Source organism: Saccopteryx bilineata, chromosome 4 (assembly GCF_036850765.1).
Source record: "Saccopteryx bilineata isolate mSacBil1 chromosome 4, mSacBil1_pri_phased_curated, whole genome shotgun sequence".
Lineage (NCBI taxonomy): Eukaryota > Metazoa > Chordata > Mammalia > Chiroptera > Emballonuridae > Saccopteryx > Saccopteryx bilineata.
In genome coordinates this window covers 64842166-64858188 of record NC_089493.1, presented here as the reverse complement: position 1 = coordinate 64858188, position 16023 = coordinate 64842166, and the positions used below count along the sequence as shown (strand labels likewise).

At 44.2% G+C, this 16023-nt stretch overlaps 1 non-coding gene across 1 annotated transcript; it reads right to left on the bottom strand.

Moving 5' to 3' along the window:
• Nucleotides 1-7727: 7727 nt before the first annotated feature.
• On the bottom strand, nt 7728-7829 carry LOC136337027 (U6 spliceosomal RNA). Its single transcript, XR_010731748.1, has one exon. It is a non-coding gene; the product is annotated as a U6 spliceosomal RNA (small nuclear RNA).
• Between the last annotated feature and the right edge of the window lie 8194 nt (nt 7830-16023).

Sequence of the window (16023 nt, the reverse complement as noted above, 5' to 3'; positions counted from 1 at the left end):
TGACCGGTCAAAAGTGCACCATGATTTTACGAACACACTGTGGTGATAGGGATGGCTTCACAGTCATGCAATTTATAAGTTACACAGATCCCCGCACCCAGAATTTTAGTGCTCTGGAGTTACCATCATAAAGTTCTTAGTCATTTTATCTTTAAATTTCTGTTTTATAAGTGAAATCGATGGCATGATGAAGCATGCTGGAGCTTGGAGTCTCTTCTCAGCTATGGTTCTCACTCCTCCCGCTGCCCACTCCTCACCCGATGCCCTGGGCCTCGCCCAGCCTCGCATTCACTGCCTGGCTCTAGGGCACTGACAAGGTCACCTTGGCTCAGGGAAGCCCACATTCCACCATCACCTTCTGCTAGGCAGGAGCCTGGGTGTGAGTGCAGGAGGAATGAGGGTTGGGCATATGCCCCGTAGAACGATGAGGTGGGCAAGAAGTCAGTGCCATGACACATTCCCTGTGCCGCTCATCAGGAGCCTCCTTTTGCCACAACCCAGGAATCAAGAACGCCCACATGGAGGCTTCAGTCCCTGGAGGCTGCTCATTTGCTGTGTGGGAGCAGTGCACCTGTGGGGAGACTGACTTCCTCATTCCCACCAGGGGCCCTGCCTTTCAATTTTGCACTGGGCCCACAAATCATGCGGTCAGACCTGTTCATAGTAATAGATTGTAACTTGTGGAATAAAATAGGAATCTGTAAATCATACTGATGCCGGGGTCTAGCCCCGGGGGGAATCCAGGGGTCCCACAGGAAGAGACAGCGTCGGCACGAATTGAGTGAGAGAGCCAAATTCTTTTCTTTCTCTTTATTCTCTCGTTAGCATTTACTGCCAGGCATCTCTGCCAAATGCTGGTCTAGCTTTCTTTTTATGCACACACATTAAGTTACAATCACATGGTATTTTGTTTCACTATGGTTACATATTTCCAGATAACAGTTAATTCATATCTATAAGCTACAAATCAGGTGGTAAGTCATTCAAAGTACAGATATACAATAACTTGAATAGCAATAACAATATCAGTACAAACTTCTAAAAGATTAGTACTAATTAATAACTCTACTGTTGTTGTGAGTCAAGGGTGCAGAGAGAGAGATTAACAGACGAAATCATCAAGGACTAGCAAAGGACCACCGCTTGCTCAGGCAAATGACCTTGAGTTCATGCAGTGTCCTAATTTTTTTCACAAAACTTCAAAAGGCTTGCTTATTAAGAAATTGGCATAACATCAAGAGTAACTTTTGCTTAAAGATATATAGAGTGCACCTGCAAGATAGCTTAGTAGCAACATAATATTAGAAGGCATTAATTGCTATTGCTTCTATGGATTCCCCCACATTCCTCTCATTATCTGAAGGAAAAACCTTGGAAAGTATATAAATTTCATGAGAATGTCTCACTGAGAAAGCCCAGCAACTGCCTTCAGTCATAAAACAAGTCTCTTAGCAAAACATTCTTTTCTTGCCTACTGTACTCCCATTCCAGGCCACGCAACGGGCCATTCCATTACACCTTACCTAAGATTCTATTGTCTAGTCAAATTTTATTTATTAACTATATTCATACACTAGTTAAGTTCTAACTTTATTCTTTCTAACATGATTAATAAGAAGAAATTCTCCTACAAACTTCACCCTTTACGAGGGATATCATAGCCAGCCTCTTATGTTTATGAGCCCAGTTCAAGGAGCTTATAGGCTTTTCTGTGGAACTCACACTCTCTGTCTCATTTCCAAAGAAATTACTACGAATCTACAGGGAAAGCACAGTACTATTATCCCTGTGCCGTAAATAATAGCACACACCCAGAAAAGGGGGGCTATAAGGCCAGATTAATTCAAAAAGTCAAAGGGGGAAGTATCGTTGTGCCTTTCCTTTGCGGTGACTTTGTCAACCCGCAGCCATTGGTCTTCACTGCGGTGACTTTGTCACCCCACAGCCATTGGTCTTCTCTGCTGTGACTTTGTCAATCAGCAGTTTTGGGTCTTCTCCTGCTGTGACCTTGTCAGCCAGCAGTTGTGGGTCTTCTCTGCTGTGACCTTGTCAGCCAGCAGTCGTTGATCGGCTCCCGACATACTGACACATCATTTCTGCAGTATTCCTACCAAAAACCTATAACCTGAATCTATCTAATCATAAGGAGGCATTGAACAAACCCAAATTAAGAAATATTTTACAGCCTGACCAGGCAATGACACAGAGAATAGAGCATTGGACTGGGACTCAGAGGACCCAGGTTTGAAACCCTGGGGTCACCAGCTTGAGCGCAGACTCATCTGGCTTGAGTGCGGACTCCCCAGCTTGAGCGCAGGGTTGCTGGCTTGAGCATGGGATCATAGACATGACCACATGGTCAGTGGTTTGAGTCGAAGGTCACTGGCTTGAGCAAGGGGTCATTCGCTCTACCCTCTCAACCCACCCGGCCCCCCGGGTCAAGGCACATATGAGAGAGCAATCAATGAACAACTAAGGTGCCGCAACGAAGAATTGATGCTTCTCATCTCTCTCCCTTCCTGTCTGTCTGTCCCTTTCTGTCCCTCTCTCTGTCTCTGTCACAAAAAAGGATCATTTTACAAAACAATGGAACAAAACAATATTTGTTAAAAATGTCAGTGTCATGAAAGGCAAAGACCAAGGAACTGCTCCAGAATAAAGGGAACCAGAGACATGACAACTTAATTCAACTGTGATCCTGGATTAGATCTGAGCAGAAAAAAAAATGGTCTTTTGCTCTAAGAACATTAATGGGACTTGGTAGAATTTGGATAAACATAAATATATCTATTAGATAATATATTAATCTTAATTTCCTGATCTTGATCGTTATGCTGTAATTAAGAAAGAGAATATTCTTGTTTTTAAGACTTGCATACTGAAATATTTAGGGTAAAGGTCATGTGGGCAACTTATTCTCACAGGTTTAGGAAAACAGTACATGTGTTTGGGTATATACACATTCATACATATATATGGAGAGAGGAAAGATTAAATCAAATGTGGTAAAATGTTAATATTTACACAATCTGGATAGCAGGTATAGAAAAATCCTTTTTATTATTTTTGCACTTTTCCTCTAAGTCCAAAATTATTTCAAAATAATAGTTTAAAAAATATTTTAAAATCTCTTCAGAAAATCCTCCAGGATCAAATCTAGTGGCCCATTTAAAAATCTATTATTGTCTTGGCTTTCCCCTCTCTTTTTCTTCCCCTGTCCTGCCCGCCTGATCTTGGGGTTAGAATAGATTTATAATGTGACTGGAGAAACCACCACCTCATTGTTATCTGGAAGGCCCTGATGATGCTTTCACTGATGCACCAGTGAGGATAAATGCACTGCTGAGAAGGCTACCGACATCTTTTTTTTTTTAAGATTTTATTTATTCATTTTAGAGAGGGGAGTGAGAGAGAGAGAGAGAGAAGGGGGGAGGAGCTGGAAGCATCAACTCCCCATGTGCCTTGACCAGGCAAGCCCAGGGTTTTGAACCGGCAACCTCAGCATTCCAGGTTGAGGCTTTATGCACGGCACCACCGCAGGTCACCACTGACATCTTTGAAAAGCTCAGTGGTGTTTGTCCTTTATGAATTGAAATTGGCAGAAGCTGCTGCAACTGAGCTCCCTAGAATCTATTAGAAGTAAAAGAATTGCTGAATGGCAGGACATTACTGTACTGGGAGGCAAAGATGGAGTGTGACTAGGGTGCCTTGACCAATAGGGATCTGTGGTGACAGCTAATAGACTCATGGTACCTGTAAGGACCAAGAGAAGATCAGAAAATAGGCAGGGCACTAATGGAACAGGGAACTTAAGGGTTACAGGCAGATCCTGCTCTTGTTCTGTTAGGAATAACATGCCCAAGGTCGTTCAAGAAGCAGAGACAGATAGGGACCCTGTGAGGCTGAGAAAAAAAAGAAAAAGAAAAGACAAACGTTTGCATTCTATTGGTTAAAAGACCCTTATCAGAAGTTTATGTTTGGAATTCGCCAATGAGCTAGACCCCAGCCCCTGTTGCTATGCTATGTGCAGCCCCTTAGCAAATAGGTTACCGCCACATCTGCTTCTGTTATTATGCTTGCTTGCTTAGCTTATAAAAAGATTTAGCTGTAAGCGCTAGGTGTGATTCCCATCTGCAGCTCTTTGTGAGCACAGTGTCTCCGGACACCTCAGGAGTTTGGCCCTGAGCAGGTAAAACTGGTCAATAAAGTTACATCTATACGCCTGAAAGTCTCTGGCGTTTGTTCTTGTACCCGGTGGATGTTACATCTCTGGGGGCTTGTCCGGGATTTCCCTTGGTGGAGTTTTTGGTTGGAGACCGGAGGGACAGCTCGAGCTGAGTAAGTACTCTTCGAGGATCCTCATTTGGTTTTGTTTTTGAGCTCCAGAGCATATAAACCTGAGGTAGTAGGTGGGACGCCGCTGGTAATCTACCCAGGGCTTTCAGAACGGGATGCCATTTTCTGAAAGGAATTGTTAATTCTAGGAGTTAACATTAGAAGTGACCGGTCACATTAGGAATTTCTGCGCTGCGCTGCACTGCGTTTTGTCTGTGTGCGAATGCCTGAATTGAGTGTGAGACAATCTTTTACTCTAGCCTTGTTGCTTATTGGTTGGGGTATTTTGATAATTGTTTTGTTAATTCTTGAAGGTTTAGAAGCAGACAAAGCAAGATACAGAAGAATGGGACAACAAGAGTCTGTACCCAGTTCTCCACTTGAGTGCCTGCTAAACAACTTTTCTGATTTTCAGAAAAGAGCCCAGGGGTACGGAGGGCCACCTCCAGACCGAGAGACCTTGAGTCAGTTAGAATGGCCCACCTTCAACGTAGGGTGCCCCACTGAGGGAACTTTTGATCTTCCTATTGTGTTTGCTGTCCGAGCTATTATCTACCAGGTGCCCCATCCAGACCAATATTTGTATATAGATGTGTGGGTTGATATTGCCACAGAGAAGCCAGGGTATATCAGAAAGTACATAAAGAATGGCAAGAGAGAGAGAAGGGCAGTATGTGTTACTGCAAGTAATCAGAGGGCAGGGAAAGGCAGTAGGAAGGAAAAGGAGAAGACCAATTCCCCGGTACGGTCCACTGTACCGTCATCTAGAATTTACCCTGTCTTGCCTGAACCGCTGGAGGATCCCTTAGACCCAGTAAATTTCCCTCCTCCCTATAGGCGGCAAGGAGAACCCGATTCCATGCAGCAGGATGTGAGTGGATTTTTGAGTCCACCACACACCCGAGGAGGGGCGATATATTCGCCTTCTCCTTCGGTAGGAGGCGCCGCCATCTTGCCTTTGTCTCCTCCGGTGGGAGGCGCCAAGGGAAGCGCGACCATTTTACCACTCCGGGAAGCGCCGCTGGCACCAGATGCTGGTCCACAAGCGCCCCCTCACTTCATCTATGTGCCTTTTTCCACCAGTGATTTGTACAATTGGAAGCGGGAAAATCCTCCTTTTTCTGAGAAACTGCAGGGACTAATATCCTTGCTTGAGACAGTTTTTAGGACCCACCAGCCAACATGGGATGACTGCCAACAGGTCTTACAAACTCTTTACTACAGAAGAAAGAAATAGAATAATGAGAGAAGCAGCAAAGGCAGTTTTAGAGGACGGGGAAACGGATGGGGAAGTTGAGAATGTCCTTCCCAAACAGCCCCCGACCTGGGACCCGAATACCTCAGGGGGAAGGGAAGCACTCTTCCAGTATCGCCGGGCTCTGTTGCGGGGTTTAAAAGCAGCAGCCAGGAGACCCACTAATTTCAGTAAGGTAAGTGAGGTTATCCAGGGAAGGGAAGAATCTCCCGCCGCGTTTTTAGAGCGGCTAATAGAGGCCTACCAGGTTTATACCCCTATAGATCCAGAAGCTGAGGAGAATCGCAGGTTAGTAAATATAGCTTTTGTGACGCAAGCTGCCTCAGACATTAGGAAGAAGCTTCAGAAATTAGAAGGATTTGAAGGGAAAAATAGAAGTGAGCTAATTGAAATAGCTCAGAAAGTATATATAAATAGGGATGACTCAGAAATAGGGAGAGCAGCTGTCAAGATCCTCATTGCAGCTCATAAGTCAGAGAAGAAGGGAAAAGGAGAGCAGCAAAAAGGCAAAGAGAAAGGTCAACCACGGAAGCAAATAGGCAAGGACCAGTGTGCCTATTGTAAGGAGAAAGGACACTAGAGGAGAGATTGCCCAAAGTTACGGGTTAACAGTCAGAAGCTAAAGCAAGATCCAGATGTCTTGCTCCAAACCTTAGACTGACGGGGCCAGGGCTCCATTTCTGTCAGCTCCCAGGAGCCCATGGTCACCCTAACAGTCGAAGGAAAGCCAATAGACTTCCTGGTTGACACAGGAGCCACCTATTCAGTTTTAAAGAAGACACAAGGACACATACAAAAAGAAACTACAAAAATAATAGGGGTAAGGGGAAAAGCAGTAGCTTATCACGGACCACCGCAAGAATCACAAATTTAGGCCGAGGCACTATTACTCACTCATTTCTAGTCATTCCAGATTGTCCTTATCCTCTCATGGGCTGAGATCTCTTGCAGAAACTTCAAGCTACGATAACCTTTAAGCAAGAGGACAGCAGTTCCCAAGAGGAAAAGGAAAAAGTCAGTCTCGAGGTAACGGCGCCCATATCTGAAGAATACTTGATGGCAGTCTTACAGGAAGGTAAGGACGAAGTCATCGAGGTCCCAGAGGAAATACGGGAAAAGGTGCCAGGGGTGTGGGCAGAAACAAACCCACCAGGCTTAGCCGCTCATCAGCCACCTGTCATAGTGCAGTTGCTGAGCACTGCTAGCCCCGTGTGGGTAAGGCAATATGCCATACCAGCATGAGCTAAGCAGGGCATAGCACAGCATCTGAAGTGCTTACTAGCGGCGGGTATCCTCCGGGAATGCCAGTCAGCCTGGAACACACCTTTGCTCCCAGTCCAGAAGCCTAGGACCCAGGACTATCGCCCGGTGCAAGATCTACAAGAAGTAAACGCCCGGGTAGAGACTATTCACCCAACGGTGCCAAATCCCTACACTTTGCTAAGTTCATTACCCCCTACTTGTACATATTATTCAGTACTAGATTTGAAGGATGCTTTCTTTTGCATTCCATTGGCCCCCAAGATCCAGGAGATATTTGCTTTTGAATGGAATGATCCGGAAAATGGACTAGTGGGACAGTATACATGGACCAGGCTTCCTCAAGGGTTTAAGAATTCTCCCACTATCTTTAATGAAGCTTTGTGTAAGGACTTGCAAGGGTTTCGAGCTGCCCACCCTTTAACTGTGTTGCTCCAATATGTGGATGACCTCCTCATCGCTGCAGCAGAAGAAGAGCAATGTAAGACGGCCACCTCAGACCTACTCCAGGATCTCCAGCAGATGGGGTATCGAGTCTCTGCCAAGAAGGCCCAGATTGTCACCCAAACTGTAAGTTACTTGGGATATAACTTACAAGGGGGACAAAGGACATTATCCAGTCAAAGGATTCAAACTGTGTTGCAGATCCCAGAACCCACTAACAAAAGGCAAGTGCGGGAATTTCTGGGAGCAGTAGGATATTGCAGACTCTGGATTAATATTTAATTAATATTTATTAATTTTTTTTTTATATTTACTCAAAATAATATATTGATTTTATTAACTATTAATAACATTTCAATGAGAATATTATAAATTATAGATATTTGTCCTATCCTCTTCTTTATAAAACTATTTAGTGTGATTTTAATCTTTTTTTCTTTTGGAATGCTTCACAAGTTTGCATGTCATCCTTGCACAGTGGCCATGCTAATCTCTGTATCACTCCAATTTTAGTAGCTGTGCAGCTGAAGTAGGCAGTGATCTTATTAATTTAAAAATAAAATCTCCAGCCCTGGCCGGTTGGCTCAGCGGTAGAGCGTAGGATTTGCAGAGCTGGCCAAGCCCCTCCATGAATTGATGCGGGGCAAAGAAGAACAGTTTATTTGGACAGGCAAGGAAAGGAAGGCTTTCCTGGCACTGAAGGAGGCCCTAGTAGCTGCCCCAGCATTGGCCCTACCAGATATGGCCAAACCTTTCCAGTTGTACATTGCTGAGAAGGGAGGGGTAGCCTTGGGAATCCTCAGCCAAGAGCTTGGGCCATGGAAGAGGCCTGTAGCATACCTATCCAGGAAGCTAGACTCCGTAGTGTCTGGCTGGCCAACCTGTTTGAGGGCACTTGCTGCTACCTCAATCCTAGTTAAGGAGGCCAACAAGCTGACATTGGGTCAGGACATCCAGGTTATTGGAGAACACTATCTAGAACAAGTGCTGCATGCCCACCAGATAGGTGGCTCTCCAATGCCCAACTGACACAGTACCAAGCACAGTTATTGATCCCCCAGCAGTGCAGTTCTTGAAGACGGCAGTCTTAAATCCTGCCACCTTGCTACCGTTGCCAGACCCATCAGTGGTCCATGACTGCAGACAGATATTGGACACTGTCACAGGGGCCAGACTGGACCTTAGGGACCAGGCCTATGAGAAGGCAGACCTCACACTGTTCACTGATGGAAGCAGTTATGTCCGAGATGGACAAAGATATGCAGGAGCAGCCGTAACTACCCAGGACAGTGTCTTATGGCAGAAGGCATTACCAAAAGGTACATCTGCACAGCGAGCAGAGCTAATTGGACTTACACAGGCCCTCCAGATAGCTGAGGGCAAAGTGGCCAACATTTACACGGACAGCAGATATGCCTTTGCCACTGCTCACATTCACGGTGCCATTTACAAAGAAAGAGGCTTGCTAACGGCAGGGGGAAAAGAAATTAAGAATAAGACTGAGATCTTAGCCCTGCTTGATGCCATTTGGCTTCCCGCTAAAGTAGCCATAATTCATTGCAAAGGACATCAAAAGGGGGACTCTCCAATTGTTCAAGGAAATCGTTTTGCTGACATCGCTGCCAGAGAAGCTGCAAAAGAAGGAACTGCAGACATTCTACCGCTCTTGCCTCAACCCTTGCTGCCTCCAAACCCTAAGTATACTACTGAGGAAAAGCAGGAGGGAAAGCAATTAGGGGGTAAAAGAAATAAGCAGGGGTGGATAGAACTTCCTGACACCAGACTCTACCTACCCCAAGGAATAATAGGAGAAATTGCAAAGGAAATCCACACAAGTTCCCACTTAGGGCAAAATAAGATGGAACAACTAATTAAGAAGTACTATGGGGGACTTCAGATTAGAAATATAGTACAATTTATAGTTTCTAGATATAAGGCTTGTGCTAAGGTCAATGCTATAAACAAGAAGCTTCCCCCTTTAGTTAGATATAGGGGAAAGTGCCTAGGAGAGTTATAAGAAATAGATTTCACATAAATGACTCCAGGAAAGGCAGGATTTAAGTATCTACTTGTGCTAATAGATACTTTTACAGGATGGACAGAAGCCTTTCCCACCAAAGATGAAACTGCTTCCACAGTTTTCAAGATCCTGCTAAGAGAAATCATCCCTAGATATAGAATTCCCATAGCCATAGGATCTGACAACGGACCAGCTTTCATCTCTAAGATTTCCCAGGATTTAGCTACGAGGCTAGGAATTGATTGGAAATTGCATTGTATTTACAGGCCTCAGAGTTCAGGACAAGTAGAAAGAATAAATAGGACATTAAAGGAAACTCTAATTAAGTTAAGAGAGGAGACTGGCGAACTGGGTAGAGTTACTCCCTTTTGCCCTGTTCTGGGTTAGATGTACACTTAACACTAATAAATGGACCCTGTTGGGCGGATAAAATGTATTATGCTCACTTTGTTAAAGATGCCGTCGCCCAGGTGATATTAATGTGTGTTGGGGGCAGGCAGAATCCTTGTAGCCTGGGGCTTGGTTTTGGGATTAAGCCTTTCCCACCCTTTTTGATGTGGGGTGGTACAATCCAATCATGCCTCAGAGAAGTGACTTTGTATTAGAGACATCCCTATTTTGTATATTGGATTAAGGGTTTGGATTTCTACACTATAAAATAGGGATGGAGCGGGACCTTGCGCTCTTGGTTCCTGAGGTTAGCACGAGAGAGCAGAGAGAGTAGAGCCAGCAGCGGAAGGAGGCCACGTGGAGGAGGCCAGGAGAAGCAGCCAAGATGGTGGAGTGCTGAGTGAGATGCCAGTTTGTGTAGAGTTTGTATCTGGGATAAGGAAGGAGATGGGGAACTGAGGAGAATAAAGCTGGTGAGCTAGAAACCTTTGATTCTAGGAAACTCGGATAAGTCAGTGGCTTTGTGAGCACTGAATGTGAGTGGGTTTTGGAGCCCAGTGTGTATTTTTTACTTGCCCACCGGGTGCAAGCTAGAATTAAAGACTATGGCCCATCAGCTTTTGGCTCCGTTGTTTCTTTACCGACTGTCCGAATCCAATGTGAACCTGCATGGGCCAGGCTGCTTTGATGGTGTCCGTGGCTTCTGGCTCTACATTGACCCCCTATGAGCTCATGTTTGGACAACCCATTCCACTGGTTCCCCAGCTCACCAGAGAGGAAATAGAGATGTCTAATCATAATTTCCTCAAGTCCCTACAGGCATTGCAGCAGATTCGGAGAGAAGTAAGGGAGCTGCGAGAACAGAGGACTGCAGCATCGGGAGACAACACCCAGAGGCTGGACCACCGGGTGTCGCCACCGGACCCTGGACAGTGGGTTTGGGTCCTTAACCACCGTCGAGGGAACCTAGAGTCGCGGTGGCAAGGACCATTCCAGGTATTGCTCAGCACCCTTTCTGCAGTCCGGGTAGTAGAAAAGCCCTATTGGATCCATCTCTCCTACGTGAAACCAGCCCAACCACCGACGAAGGATCCCGGAGATGGCAAGTCAAGCAGACCCCTGGAGAGCCTTTAAAGCTCACCTTCTCCTCCACTTAGGACTAATGACTTTCTGTATTTTACCCAGTAGGGAACTAGAATTAAATGAACGGGTATTGATTAGAAGAGCAGATAGCATTACAATAGCACAAAACAATACATAGGGCAACCAAGTAACTTTTAGTGTAGATTTTTCAAAGTTTTTTGGTGATGAATTCTGTGACTCTCCCGCAGCACACAGATCTGTAAAGTGGACGCCTCGGGCACCTTTAGGCTTACCAGAATGGGAGAATATTGAAGTGTGTTCGCCCTTACGCCACAATAGGGCATTGTGGTATACTCCACATTATGCGTGTCCTGAGCCTCTTCCAGGGCAATGCTACACTTGTGGTTCTACCATTGAATTTTATTGTAAAGCATGGGGTTGTGAAACCCTTACTAGTCAATGGAAATGGAAGCCGCACGACCAGACCCCGACATAGATCTCCTCCGCCTAGGAACTAAGTATGGAGGAAAAAGGCCTAATGAAGGTATAGATTACCAATGTTTTATAAACAATTGTAACCCTACCATTGTCACTATCAAGAGGCCTCAAGACCCAAATTGGAGTAAGGGAAAAACATGGGGACTAAGACTTTATACTGCAGGTGCAGATCCAGGAACTTTCTTTACTATTAGAAAGCTACCCACAAAGAATAAGCTTTTCTTTGAAGGAGGAAAGAATAAGCTAGCCCCGAGAGCACCCAGGCTACCAACCACATCTTTGACTAGTCCTTCCATAAGCAAGATAAACTTAGTTAGTCCAACTTCATATAGTGTACCAGAAAGGGCAAATCAGAAGGTACCTTATCATACCCTCCATCCGTCACTGGACGAACAACTGGAAGAACTAGGTTTATTAGACAAGGTGTTTACTTACTTTAACAACACTCGGCCTGACATCACTGAGTCTTGTTGGCTGTGCCTTAGTCCTAAACCACCTTTCTACATTGGAATAGGGGTTAATACATCAAAAGAAGGGGACTTGGGCCTGACCTGTGGTGGTGCAGTGGATAAAGCGTCGACCTGGAAATACTGAGGTCGCCGGTTCAAAACCCTGGGCTTGCCTGGTCAAGGCACTTCCAGCTCCGCCCCACCTTCTCTCTCTGTCTCTCTCTCCTCTCTTTCTCCCTCTCTGTCTGTCTCTCTTCCTTTCTCTCTCCTCTCTAAAATGAATAAATAAAATAAAATAAAAATTTAAAAAAAAAAAAAAGAAGGGGACTTGGTTCCTAGCACTGTAATCCCTCCCATCACGGGGAAACAAGACCAAATAGAAGACTGTTTTTCTGGAGGATCTCTCACCATTACTGAGTTCCACGGAAAAGGAACTTGTTATTCCCTAGCAAATTTCACTTTAACTCATTCCAATTACAGTGACTATTGTCTTAATCAAGAAACTCTGTCCTGGCCCTGGCCGGTTGGCTCAGCGGTAGAGCGTCGGCCTGGCATGCGGGGGACCTGGGTTCGATTCCCGGCCAGGGCACATAGAAGCGCCCATTTGCTTCTCTACCCCCACCCCCCTCCTTCCTCTCTCTCTCTTCCCCTCCCGCAGCCAAGGCTCCATTGGAGCAAGGATGGCCCGGGCGCTGGGGATGGCTCCTTGGCCTCTGCCCCAGGCGCTAGAGTGGCTCTGGTCGCTGCAGAGCAACGCCCCGGAGGGGCAGAGCATCGCCCCCTGGTGGGCAGAGCGTCGCCCCTGGTGGGCGTGCCGGGTGGATCCCGGTCGGACGCATGCGGGAGTCTGTCTGACTGTCTCTCCCCGTTTCCAGCTTCAGAAAAATACAAAAATGAAAAAAAAAAAAGAAACTCTGTCCAGTAATCCAGAAAGGCCTAAGGTAATGAAAGCACCGGAAGGGTTATGGTTTGTGTGTACCCAAGGTATATTCAAGTATATTGTTCCTACAAACCCTGAACTCTGTGTCAGTGCATACATCATCCCACAAGTGTATCTGTATGGAGGCAACCTTAAGTTCCTTCTTGTCCCACCTGTAAGGGAAAAGAGAGCTCCCGTTCTAATACCTATTATAGCTACTATAGGTGTTATCGGATCGGCATCAGTAGGAGCTGCTGCTCTAATACAGGGAGACTTGAATTTGAAGCAATTGTCTCATACTTTCTCAAAGGACATTGCCATACTCCAGAACCAGGTAATTTTCTTAGAAAAGCAAATAGATTCCCTAGCAGAAGTAGCCCTACAGAATAGAAGAGGACTAAACCTCCTTTTCCTCAAGCAAGGAGGACTATGTGCAGCCTTAGGAGAAGAATACTGTTTCTATGCTAATCATTCTGGAGTAATTAGAGAAAATATTAAAGTGTTAGCAAATAGATTCAAGGATAGGAAGTTAGATGAAGAAGATAACCCAGGTTGGTATGCCTCTATGTTCAGAACTTCCCCTTGGCTAACTACTCTTATATCTACAATTGCTAGGCCATTACTGATACTTTTGTTAGCTCTCACTGTTGTGCCTATAGTTCTTAATAAACTCCTTGCATTTATAAAAGAAAGAATTGAAACTGTAAAGGTAATGGTCCTATCTCAACCTACTTATACCATTCTTCCCACTGATGAAGAATCAAGGGTTTGATTTATGCCCTAACAGGAGTAGGGAATGTAAGGACCAAGAGAAGATCAGAAAATAGGCAGGGCACTAATGGAACAGGGAACTTAAGGGTTACAGGCAGATCCTGCTCCTGTTCTGTTAGGGATAACATGCCCAAGGTCGTTCAAGAAGCAGAGACAGATAGGGACCCTGTGAGGCTGAGAAAAAAAAGAAAAAGAAAAGACAAACGTTTGCATTCTATTGGTTAAAAGACCCTTATCAGAAGTTTATGTTTGGAATTCGCCAATGAGCTAGACCCCAGCCCCTGTTGCTATGCTATGTGCAGCCCCTTAGCAAATAGGTTACCGCCACATCTGCTTCTGTTATTATGCTTGCTTGCTTAGCTTATAAAAAGATTTAGCTGTAAGCACTAGGTGTGATTCCCATCTGCAGCTCCTTGTGAGCACAGTGTCTCCGGACACCTCAGGAATTTGCCCCTGCGCAGGTAAAACTGGTCAATAAAGTTACATCTATATGCCTGAAAGTCTCTGACGTTTGTTCTTGTACCCAGTGGATGTTACAGTACCCTTTTAAAGTGTACATTCAGTGTTGTTGTCTTTTCCTTTTTTAATTTTATTTATCGACTTTAGAGAGGAAGGGAGAGAGACAGACAGAAAGAGCAACTCATTCCTGTATGTGCCCTGACTGGGGATCAAACCCACCTTTGTCTCTGGATGATGCTCTGACCCAGTGGGCCCCAACCTTTTTTGGGCCACAGACCAGTTTAATGTCAGAAAGTATTTTCACGGACCAGCCTTTAGGGTGGGACAGATAAATGTATCACGTGACTGAGACAAGCGTCAAGAGTGAGTCTTAGACGGATGTAACAGAGGGAATCTGGTCATTTTAAAAAAATAAAACATCGTTCAGACTTAAATATAAATAAAACGAAAATAATGTAAGTTATTTATTCTTTCTCTGCGGACCGCTACTGGTCCGCAGCCCGGGAGTTGGGGACCACTGCTCTAACCAACTGAGCTAACCAGCTAGGGCTCAGTGGTTTTTTACATATTCAAAAAGTTGCATGCTCGCAGCTACCTAGCTCTAGGACATTTTCATCACCCTATTAAGAAACGCCATTCCATTATCAGTCACCCTCTATCCCTTCTTTCCTAGTCCTTGGAAGCTACTTATCTGCTTTATCTCTACACATATGCCTACTCTGGACATGACCTACAAATAGAATCACTCTTATACCCAGCTTCTTTCATGTTTTATTATTTTTTAAAGATTTTATTTATTCATTTTAGAGAGACTGAGAGAGAGAGAAGGAGGGGAGGAGCAGGAAGCATCAACTCCTATATGTACCTTGACCAGGCAAGCCCAGGGTTTTGAACCAGCAACTGTAGTGTTCCAGGTTGACACTTTATCCACTGCGCCACCACAGGTCAGGCTTCTTTCATGTGTTAAAAATTTATCCATGATGTAGTATGTATCAGTATTTCACTCCTTGTTAGAGCTGAATAATATTCCATTGAGTGGCTATACCACAATTTGTTTATCCATTCATCAGTTGACAGATATTTGGTTATTTCCACTTTTTGGCTGTTATAATAAAGATGCTATGACCACTGGTGTACAGACTGTTGCATAGACATGTTTTTATTTCTCTTAGGTATATACCTAGTAGAATTGCTAGGTCATATGGTAGCACTTATATTTAACTTTCTGAGAAAATGCTAAAAACTGTTCCACAGCAGCTAAAATGTTCTACATTCCCACCAGCAGTGTAGGAGGGTTTTAATTTCTGCACATCCTTGCCAATACATTTTCTGTCTTTTTGATTGTAGTCATCCTCAAGTATATGAAGTGTTATCTCATTGTGGCTTTGATTTGAAGGTGCAGTATCCTTACTAGAAAAGAAATCAATTCATCCTCTGGCACTTGGTAAGTGACTATTAAACTGACTCATGAATCATTCTCCAAAACAGGATCAAAAGCAATTCAATCTAACTTGGTGTGGGAGGATTATATTCCTTGAATATATCTTTATGTATTCCTACTCATTGTCATGTGATTTTACTGTGCATCCTGTGGAATGTTTCTGCCCTTGACTTTGGGCTTGACCACAACATGCTCTAAGCCAAAAAAGTGAGACCACGTGTTATTTGCCACAAATGAGCAGAAGTTTACAATTCCATGTTTCCTCTGTTTCTCTCTATCCTATACTCTGTCATATCCCAGATAGGGGCTGCTCCTTGAGCTTGGGTCCCACAATGAGAAGACACATGTAACAGAACCTCTGTAGCCAAGCAAAACCAAGCCTATCAGATAGTTGTAATAATACATTAGTTAAAATTTTTATATTTTTATGTGCTTGAAAGAAAAAGTATCAAAAGTTCACTAAACTGTTAAATATATTGATTTAAATCAATGTATGGATGAATAATTTTCATTTTGTTCATTTTTGTATTTGGATTTTTTAATAAATGTACTACTTCTGTAATTTTCTTCACCTTTTTAAAAAAATTGTCCATATTGTCTATTCAACAGATAGCTTAGATTAAGTTCTAATGAATTTACTTTTCAAGATAAAGAAATCAATAAAAATGAGTTTATTTTTAAAAAATGAGTTGTTTTAAA